This window comes from Camellia sinensis, chromosome 14 (genome assembly GCF_055761805.1).
Source record: "Camellia sinensis isolate YWXY chromosome 14, ASM5576180v1, whole genome shotgun sequence".
Taxonomy (NCBI): domain Eukaryota; kingdom Viridiplantae; phylum Streptophyta; class Magnoliopsida; order Ericales; family Theaceae; genus Camellia; species Camellia sinensis.
Window position 1 is genome coordinate 10,016,593 of NC_138974.1, and position 10,781 is coordinate 10,027,373.

Here is a 10,781-nt window from a genome sequence, read left to right on the forward strand (position 1 = left end):
AGGAGTAGCCGAGGCCGACGACTACGTCGCAAATGGACCGATCGTGTCGGCCATGATTTGAAGCCGGATAAAGTCATCTTGAAAGTGCTCACCGAGTTCGACCGAGCTGAAAATGTTCAGTTGGGCATTTTGTGTGTTAGGCCAATTGGTAGTAGCTAATCTTGGATGGTGGCGTTGCACCGGGCTAAAGACAGTGCGGCTGTAGTACCACGTGGCCCAATGGGAATGCGAAGAACGGATTCTACCATCCGTACGCGTCAATACTATTTTGCAGTTTGGTTAATGCTATTTGGCACTATTGATGCGCACACGTGTAAAGAAGAGAGAGGACAGTACTGCCATGCATCCAGAATAGGATAATAGAGGTAATGCTCGCACAAGTTATATAAGCCCTACAACGCCTTCATGGAAAAGGTCTGCAATTTCTCTTTACTCAAAGCTATCTTTGCTTAGTCTTTCTTCTCTCTCTAAGGGTGTTAACTTGACTGTCGGAGGGGTTTTCCGGAAACACTCCCACCGGGTAGCTCACCGTTGTTGTGCTAATAGGCTGAACTACATCGTTCAGAGTGACACAGAACTTGGACACAAGGAGTACGGAAGGTGATGAATATTTCCTCCTCGTATAGTAATAAAGCTAACTTGGCCTGTTAATGTCAGCTTGTGTAGGTTGATGTTGTTAAAAAAAAAAATGTGTAAAACAATTTAGATATTGATAGTGAAGGGTTTCAATTTTGTATTTTAAAATGGGTTTGACTCATTTTAAATTGAAATTCAAAGTTAATCATTGTGCTCGGGTATAGAGTGGGGATGGAGGAAAATTACCATCCCTAGGTGCAATCAGGGTGGGTTGTGGCCCCTGCAAAAATATTGGACTCTCTATGTTTATGTCAATACATGTTCGGCCCTTGCAAAATTCCTGACCCCACCCGAAACATAATCCATCTGATGTAAAATGGAATTGAGCCCAGTCCAAACATAAGAGAGGCCCAATAAGAAATATTTGGTAGTAGTTTGAATGGATTTTTATTAATGTGTGTTTTTGGGCTCATTATTGAAAAGATTGTATATTTTGAATAAAGTGCATAATAAAAAATATATAATTTATCCCTTTTAATAAATATTTTAAAGACACATTAACAATGTTTATTTCTATTAAACCAATAAAAAAATTAATTCTAAATTTGAATTTTGTAATTTCGTTTTTAAAATTTGCCTACTTGGAGAGTATAATAGAATAAACCTCACGCATATTTATTTCAAGGAAAACATTTTTTCAGTTATTTTTTAGAGAAAAAGTATTTATATATTTAGGCCTCATTTGGCAAGTGACTTTTTTTTGCTAAAACCCTAAAAAATCACTAAAAAAATTATAAAGCCAACAACCATACCAAAAAGTCAAAAATTCTATTTTCTCTCTACTATTTGCATATCTTTTCGTAAAAAGTCAAAAAATCATCCCAAACTTACTAGTTTTGTTTAGCTCATATTTTAGCCAAATAGTCAAAAGTTACTAAATTAGCCTGTTCCCAAACAAGGCCTTAGTTGCAAGTTTAAAATTAACATACTAAAGGTTGTATTGGTAGTTGGTGGCGGCAGCGACTACTGAGATGGTAGCGATGATAGTGTGAAGGCATTGATAAAACTTTAATTCGGAAAATATTTCTACCTTTTAAAAGTAAAAAATATTTTCCGTTCAAAAAAGTTTGTTTTCCGTTGACTTTCATTTTTTGTTGTATCAAATACCAAAAAAGTAATAGTGGTTGGTGGCTGCGATTGAGATGGTGGCAATGATAATGTGGAGGCATTGATAAAACTTTAATTTGATAAACATTTCTACCATTTAATAGTGAAAAATATTTTCCGTTCAAAAAAGTTTATTTTCCGTTGATTTTCATTTTCTGTTGTATCAGATAGCAAAAAATTAAGATAATATCTTTTATAAAATGGTTTTTGCCTAAAGGAACGGAGTGTTAACATTTACTGCAGTGTTCTTTTTCAATTTTTTCTGTTTTTCCTTTCATAAATACAAAATCCAAAGGCAATCTCAGTAGTCATACCATTGTAAGTTGAAACTCAATTTCCCTATTACTCGATGTTGTACAATTGAAAAAAAAATGTACAACTTGAGCATTACATATTGGCTAAGAACTATTTGGTATTCACTATTTCATTCTCGTGGGCTTTGAATTGTAACAACACGATGGGGTGGTTCTTCTATACTCGAACATGGCCGCAGCGTTTCTTCGCTAGTCAATGGGGGTGGTTCCTTCGTTACTACATCATCGACACTCTTGAATTTTGCTAGAGAAGCGAGTTCTATTCAGCAATTTTCTCAGTGCAAGTAACAGCATCAATGAGCAGCGAAGCTACAGTTGCAGGGGGATGATATTTAGAAGGTCAGCGCCCCACCATGAGCCTGTTTTGAGCAAGGATTTGAGGGTTTTTGCAATAATTTTTGAGTTTGCAATGTGGGAATTGGCAGTGGATGGCATAGTCATTGTTTTGACTAATAGGGCTAATTCCTTTAAAGCATAGCTACACTCTGTGCTCGACATTGTGCAAGACTCTTCAATTTTTGCTTGCATCTCTGAACATGCCTGAAAGAGGATTGCAAAATTGTCAAAGTTATACAAAGTTCATAATTATTTGTAGAAAGATAAGAAAACTTGTAGCCATGAGAATAGGATAAAACTAATCCTTCTCAAATTATGCGATTTGTCTTACTTAAATCCATAATTTTAAAATTTGTGCTTTTTGGTCCTAAAAACATACAATTTGTTACCCACAAGCCTTCGATTTAAAAAAATTTCACGTTTTTCTCAAAGTACGCAATCTATTACACTTTAGTATTTATTTTTTCCCCCATTTGGTCCCCAAAGTACACAATTTATTATGCTTTAGTAACTTGTGTTGACCCTATGCAAAATTAATAATAAGAGGAGGATATTTTCAAAATTTCATATCAAGTATAAACAAAATGAAAAAGAGCTAATGCATACATGGTCAAAAATATCATACCTTTGTCATTTATTTTGAATGGCACTTTAACAGATTGCATTCATTAAATACCAAAGTGAAAAAAACTAAAAAATTTGAGTATAGGGTAGTTAAAAAGTTTTTTTTTTTTTTTTGGCAGAACAAATCATTTGTAAATGAAAACATAGTGTTCCGTTAGTTTAAAAAAACTACAAAATAAATAAAACAAAGAGAAAGATAACAATGCATGTGAGCATGAAGGGAGTTTGATTGGAGAGTGGGGAGGCTTCAACAACCGAGGTGTACTAAAGCAGCAGAACCACATGTGAGTGTATATGTATATGTATATGTAAGTACCTTGAGATCAGAATTAAGGTAGGTGTTGAGAGCATCAATACGGCAGGCACATTGCCTTGTCAAAGATCCTATTCTCAGGTATTTCTCCCATGGATGTCTGTACTTAAATTTGCCATGCCTGGGCTCCCATTTTGCAAAATTAGCCTACACAATTATTATTATTGACACTATTATTTAATCAAAGCGCCTCCAAAGGCAACCCAAGTCCGACTGGTGGAGGCCCTATTCTCCGGGATCTTAGAGGTAACATTCTATATGCTTTGTCGAACTTTTATGTCTTGTCCTCAACAAATTCTAAAGTGCAGTGCAAGTTTACTACTTACCTAGGACTCTTCAGTGCTTTTTGAATTCAAAACACTTTTATATCCCTGCAGAAGTGCTTTGTCATCCTTGGATTCTTCATTGCTCTGCTTTTCGCAGTATTCACTTCCAAATCCTGTAAATTCATTTAGTCTTGCTCTTGTAAATGTTATACTTCTTAATGAAAAATCAAGAAGAAATAAAGTTCAAATCATAAGTACATTTGTGGCTTTTGGAATTACAAACATATATATATTCCTTCAATGAAGAATAAATACATAATAAAACAAAAGACAAAAACGAACTCAACGAACTATCTGCATGGAAATGTATAAGGGTAGGGTAGTCAACTGAGCTAATTCAATTAGTTGGTTTAATGTATGATTTGAGACCTAGATTTAAAAAATGAATTTTAAATAACTTGGTAAACATGATTTTAACAGAGTACATCAATTAATAAACTAACACACTCACATTAAAAAATTAATGTGATTCGGTAATACTTATGTCCTACAAAGAATGAGAGAAATTCATTTTTAGCCTCTGTTTGGCAAGTTGGTTCTTGGGCTTTTTTGGCTATTTTAGCCACAAAAGACAAAATAGGCTATTTTAGCCATAACAAACAAAACATCACATCCAACCCATAATCATTACATTCTTCTCTCACAAAAAAACTCAAAAAAGTCAAAAAGCCAAAAAGCCCTTCCCAAACCAAGCTTTTAAGCCCAGGCTAAAATAGCCAAAAAAGCCAAAAAGCCAAAAAGCCAACCCACTTCCCAAACGGAGGTCACTGAGACCTTCAACCACTAATAAGTGAAGAATCCCAACTACAATCAGCATAAAATAATCTCTCATAATTTTAGCATAATCCATAATTACTAACATCTCATTCCTTCTCACCAACAATTCATGTCAATAATGAACTCTCCTTCAATGTTATAAAGTTTAATCTCAAATTCTTTCATTTCAAATCTACCAATCCAAACATAACATTATTTTATTGAAATTTTTACACACAATCTCCATCAGAAAGACTTGACAATGATAGTTTTGTTTTGTAGTTTAAAGTTATTTAGATAGCTTCTTGTTTATTCAAATTTTACATAATTAATCTATTTTTATATCAATATTGTTTCAAATTAGACAAGTAATAATGGGTATGGTGACAGATCATCTATAAGAATGATGTACCTTCAAGGAAGGTCCCAAGCTTTTCCAAGTTAGAAGCAACCAAATAGTGAAGATCATCACCAGCCCACACTGGACAAATACATACACATACAATCGTAGCGCTGGCACCACCGATGAGTATGGTGGATAGCCTCCTGTGGGCCATCTCTAACACCGCATCATCTCTATACCCAGATACTGATATTAAACAGAATGTTAATATACATATCAGCAGCCCACAACTGTATCTTGCTTTCATTCTTGGAAAAAATCTTATGAATGTTACTATTGTAGCTGCACTCGTCTTCTTTGCTTTCATGTCTTCCTCTGCCCTTGCATACTTCTCAATCCTTGCTATGAGGCTCTCCATGTTCTTTGGGAGGGCCTTTGCAAGGGATTGCCGAAGGGGGGATCATCCTCCAAGTTGTTCTTGAAAGACATGACTACAAGTTCCTGATTACAAGCCGAGATCCAGTTGTAAATCTCGTAGTACATCTTGACGTAAGCCTTAAGGCTTTCGCCATCGTTAATCTTAAGAGCCAATAGGGAATCTACCATCAATGACTGCAAACTGTTCGTAACAAATCTGGCCATCGGTCAGGCCTTTCCAACTCTTCACACATCCCTTCGACGATTTGTGAAATCAGTCCAATGCTATTTCCCCAAATATTGATGGGAACATTTTGAGAAATAGCTACTCATTCTCACAGATGGCACCAAATTGTGGGTGTTGATTTCCGACCTCGCAACCAAATATGGAACTTAGCTAGAGAGCATGCGGTATAATAGATTCAACCAAACACATACCAACAAGAAGATAAAAATACCACGGTGGCTCATCTACTCGGGGGCACTCTGACGATAAAATCAATCACTTATCTCACAAGATATCAACTCAAATCAAGAGCTCACAAAATAAATCACATACCTTAGACCCACGAGGTGCCTTACTTTTATAATAATCAGTATCCAATTTCTCCTAGAAGTCTCACTTCATAGGACTCAAGCACAATACTTATCTTAAACTTTTAGTTAGATATAGATGAACTCCTAAAAAGTTTTATTATTATCCGAACTAAGCGCATCACTTATCCATCACTTAACATACCATATCTCGGTAATACCATAATCACCTCGGCAATCTGGCTCGTCCACATGGCACCTCGGCCAACACCTCAGCCATATCTTGACCACGTGGCACGACCCTAAAAATAGATTCCCTACATCAATTATGAAATGTGTAATCTCATTATAAATTGGCATAATAAAAAATTTCATAACTAACCCACAAATTTTTACAATATCAATTACAAAATTTTAAATATTTTATTATGTCCATTTGTGATGAAATTATATATTTTATAATTAATATTATAAAATTTTGTGATAAAATTACTGATTACCCATCAGGTAAAACAATTCACATTACACAAGTCATAGCTAAATACATATTAAAAGGATGAATAGTAAATATTTCTGATGGACATGACCCACATGGCCTAGGAAAGCCCAACCCACAACTGTCTTGGGTGGCCCAAACGGTCATTTAGTCATGGCCTAGTAGGTAAAGCTCAACAGCAGGCCCATCGAAGAACCAACACTGGTCCAAACCCTATGGCATTTAGACACTTGTTAGATAGGGAGCTACCCACGTGGTAGACAAAGATCCTATAGAGTTATTGAGCCCAAGCATCAAGCATTAAATGAGGCTGTCATGGCATTAAATGCAACAAGGCATCTCGCTCCTTAGTGTGATGAAACTGCCATGGCCAACGGTGAGTAGACCATAGACTTTTGGCTAGCAAGACTGTTTGAATAGACAAAAAAATGATGAGAAAAGGATATGAGGAAGCTTGTGAAGAACGTTGATGGAAACAAGTAATACTCTCTCTTTTCTTCCTCTTCTCTCTCTCTCTACTCTTAACCTTCTCTACTCTCCCTTTTTTCCGACCACTTCTTGTCTAACTTAACCATCAGAGAGTCCACGGGAAAGAACTACTTCAGTTTTGGTACCTTCCTATTGGACCTTTTTGCATGGATACTCCAAGAAGATGAAGACCACCAGGACTGTGGAGCACGTGGATCAGCCTGACCTATCCCCAATTGACCGCATTGCATTATTAGTTGACGCCGTCTGTGGGAAACCCATGGTTGACATTTGTGTTCATTGTCACTAGAGGAAATTTCACTATCATCCATCTTCCACGTTAGAGTGGATGGTTACGACGAGATTCATGGCTTCATAACACAATGCTAGAAACCCTTAAGCTGAGTCCTTCCATTTAAACAACCCACTCCCGTATTTCGCAGAACTCACTAACAGCATCAACCGGCTAGCCGAGCAAAACCAAGCCCTGATTAACACTTTGCTCCAGCGCGACCTATTTATCCCTCTTCCTTCACCACCGCAAGAAATTCCCTCAAACCCGGAAAAAGCCCACAATCATCATCTCTTCCACCCACATGTGTCCTAAAGGTCATTACCGCCCTTCCCCCCACAAGCTTAATCGTTGAATCTTGGAGGTCTACATACCCCTCCTCTAGGCTCGCAATTTCACTAGCAGGAACCTCCACTCTTCTACAATCACCCTCCACAACACCGCGCTACTATCCATGAGGGAGAAGCTAGTAGCGTTTAACCTCCGTTTCATGCTAGAGGGGATAATGTTCCTGTTTGGGACAAAGAACTACGAGCCATGACACTCCAGCTTCAAGGTCATGCAAAACATGTAGAGCAAACCTTTTTCCACTGTCAACTCTCTCTTTACTGCTTCTATCAAGGACAAACCTCTACCCGCTAAGTTGAAAATGTCGTCGAATGACACTTTTGATGATACAACCGATCCGATCGACCACGTGGAAGCGTATAGATCACTCATGATCCTTTATGCCTTTCCAAACGAAATCATGTGTCACGCTTTCCCCATCATGCTGAAGGGGTCGTCACGACTATGTTTTAGTTAGCTTCAACCAGACTTTGTTACTTCTTTTCGCCAGCTCAACCAATCTTTCTTAAGCCATTTCATTGGTGCTCAATGACAGCGGCATTTGGCAACTTAATTGCTAAGTATTCGACAGACGGAAGGGGAATCGTTGTGTAGCTTTGTCACCCGTTTCAATATAAAGGCCCTGCAAGTCGAAAAGATCGATGACAAAGTCATTCTAACCGCCTTCATGGTCGGTTTGTGCCCGTCAAATTTTCTCTTTTCTTTTTCGAAAAATCCTCCAACCACCATGGTCGTTCTCCACACCAAAGCCCAAAAATACATGAACGCCGAAGACACTTTGGCGGCCCACTAAGATTTCATATCTAAGACCCCACAATCCAAAGAAAATAGAAAGGACCTTGAGCCCAGACATTTGCAATGCACTCATCGACCTCCTCAATATACAGACCAACCCCCACAATCCAATCGACCGGCTTTTACCCGTCCACCTAGCCGTTTCAAACAATACACCCCTCTCAACTCACCCATGGAACAAGTCCTAAACCAAATTCAACGTGACTATAAAATAAAATGGCAATCATCAAGATCCCTTTCCATTCAACGGGACCAATCCAAATACTGTTGTTTCCATCGTGATCACGACCATAACACTGAAGAGTGCATCAATCTTAAGGACCAGGTTAAGGAACTAATCCGTCAGGGGTGCCTAAACCGATTCACCACAACCCGTCCTAACCAAAGAGCCAAGGCCAACCCCCCAAAGAAGAACGATAGACGCACTCCCCCTAGGCAACCCGAACAGCCTAAGCGGAATGATGGCAGAGCCCAACAACAACCCTGAGTCCAAAGAGGGGCTGCACCGTTATTGGGAGAGATCAGGGTTATTGTGGCAGGACTCACATGTGGCAGACCATCTCGATTGGCACAGCGAGTCGAGTTCAGAAAGATTGGGCAAGGTTCAGATAAAGAAGTGGTGACAGTAGACCGGATCCACAAGCAACCCAAACAATGGTCGGAGCCGGTCACCTTCACGAATGCGGACTGCACACGAATCTGCTACCCTCATGACGACTCTCCCGTCATTTATGCTCTACTATCAAACTACAAAACCAGGCATGTACTTGTTGATAATGTCAATTCATCAGATATTATCTTCCTTAATGTCTTTAAACAACTCAAGGTCGGGGAAGAAAACTTGTCGCCCCTACAAACCCCTTTGGTCGGCTTCACTGGGGATTGAGTGACCTCCAATTGCTCCATTGACCTTCCAATCACCATCGAAGAGTATCCACGCCAGTCCACCAAACTCGTCACCTTTTTTGTTGTCTTTTTAATTACAATATTATACTTGGACGCACAGCTCTCAATGCCCTCCAAGCTATGACGTCCACGTATCATTTGGCCATAAAGTTTCCAACTGAACAAGGGGTCGGCACTGTGAAAGACGAGCAGAAGGTGGCCAGAGAATGTTATGTCGCCTCATTAGAAGTAGTTAAGATGAGAGAGGCTATGATCATTGAGGGCCTTGACACCAGAGACGAAGAGAAGCTTATTCGGGGGGGACCAGTTGAGGAGTTAGTTGAAGTACCCATCTCTCACTTATACCCAATGAAGACAACTAAAATCGGCAACCAGCTAAGCCGTCAAGCCAAAGCTAACCTTACAACTCTCCTCACTGAGCATAAGGATGTATTCGCCTGGACTCATGCAGATATGCCTAGAATCAACCCCTCTACTATCACTCACCACCTCAGTGTCGAGCCCCAATTCCAATCGATTTGCCAAAAGCAACGCATTTTTCATCCAAAACGAAATAACCTCATTGCTAACAAAATGGACAAATTCTTAAAGGCTAAGTTTATTAAAAATGCAGACTATCTGAAGTGGTTATCCAATGTGGTTCTGGTTCGTAAGCACAATGGCAAATGGCGACTCTGCGTGGATTACTCCAACCTCAACCGCGCTTGTCCCAAGGATAGCTACATGTTACTCAGGATCGATATTTTAGTCGATATCATTGTAGGCCACCAAATGCTTAGCTTCATGGAAAAAACGCGAGGGCCACCTGCTAGTGATTGGTCACTGCCATGTTCAAAGACCAGATCGATCAGAATGTTAAGGTCTACGGTGACGATGTGCTTGTCAAAAGCAAGTTAGCTTCATATCACCTTTCAGATCTACGCGAGACCTTCCGGACCTTGCGTAGGTACCAAATGAAACTAGAAATGTGCCTTTGGTGTTGGATCTGGAAAGTTCTTGGGTTTCATAGTCAGCCACAGGGGAATCGAAGCCAATCCAAAGAAAATCAAAGCCTTAACTGAAATGTGGTCTCCTATAACTATAAAGGAGGTTCAACAGCTTACTGGCAGAGTAGCCGCTCTCAACCATTTCATTTCAACAGCAACTGACAAGTGCCTTTCATTTTTTAAGGTGCTTAAAAAGGCTTTCACTTGGAACACTGAATGTGAAGAGGCATTCCAACAGCTGAAACAGTGTATGGCCAACCCCCTTCTCATTTTCCAAGAACTTCCAGGGGAAACTCTCTTGCTTTATTTAGCCATTTCCCACACAGTGGTCAGTACCGCTCTAATTAGGGAAGAAGACTCAGTCTGATGCTCGGTTTACTACATCAGTTGCGCGCTCACGAGGGCAAACACAGAAATATCCCCTATTGAAGAAATTAGCACTTTCCCTAGACATCACCTTAAGGCTCCTTCAACCATACTTTCAAGCCCACTCCATAGCCGTTCTCACAGAACAACCTTTAAAAAAAGTCATGCAGCAACCGGAATCTTCTGGCAGACTTATGCAGTGGCCTATCAAACTTAGCCAATATGAAATCTCCTACCGATCCCACACAGCTATCAAAGGACAAGCCGTCGCGGACTTCATCCTAGAGTTCACCAATGTCAAACCTTCTGAGCCTTCCCCTCTGGTCAACACAACTCCTAACAAAATCAATCCTCTTTCCTGGACTTTAAATGTTGATGGTTTATCCAGAAAAGAGGGAAGCGGGCTGGATTAATCCTC

The 10,781-nt window shown here is 39.4% G+C and overlaps 1 pseudogene; it reads right to left on the reverse strand.

Annotated features, from left to right (window-relative positions):
• Positions 1–2,167: 2,167 nt before the first annotated feature.
• LOC145806792 (aluminum-activated malate transporter 2-like) lies at positions 2,168–5,643 on the reverse strand (annotated as a pseudogene).
• Between the last annotated feature and the right edge of the window lie 5,138 nt (positions 5,644–10,781).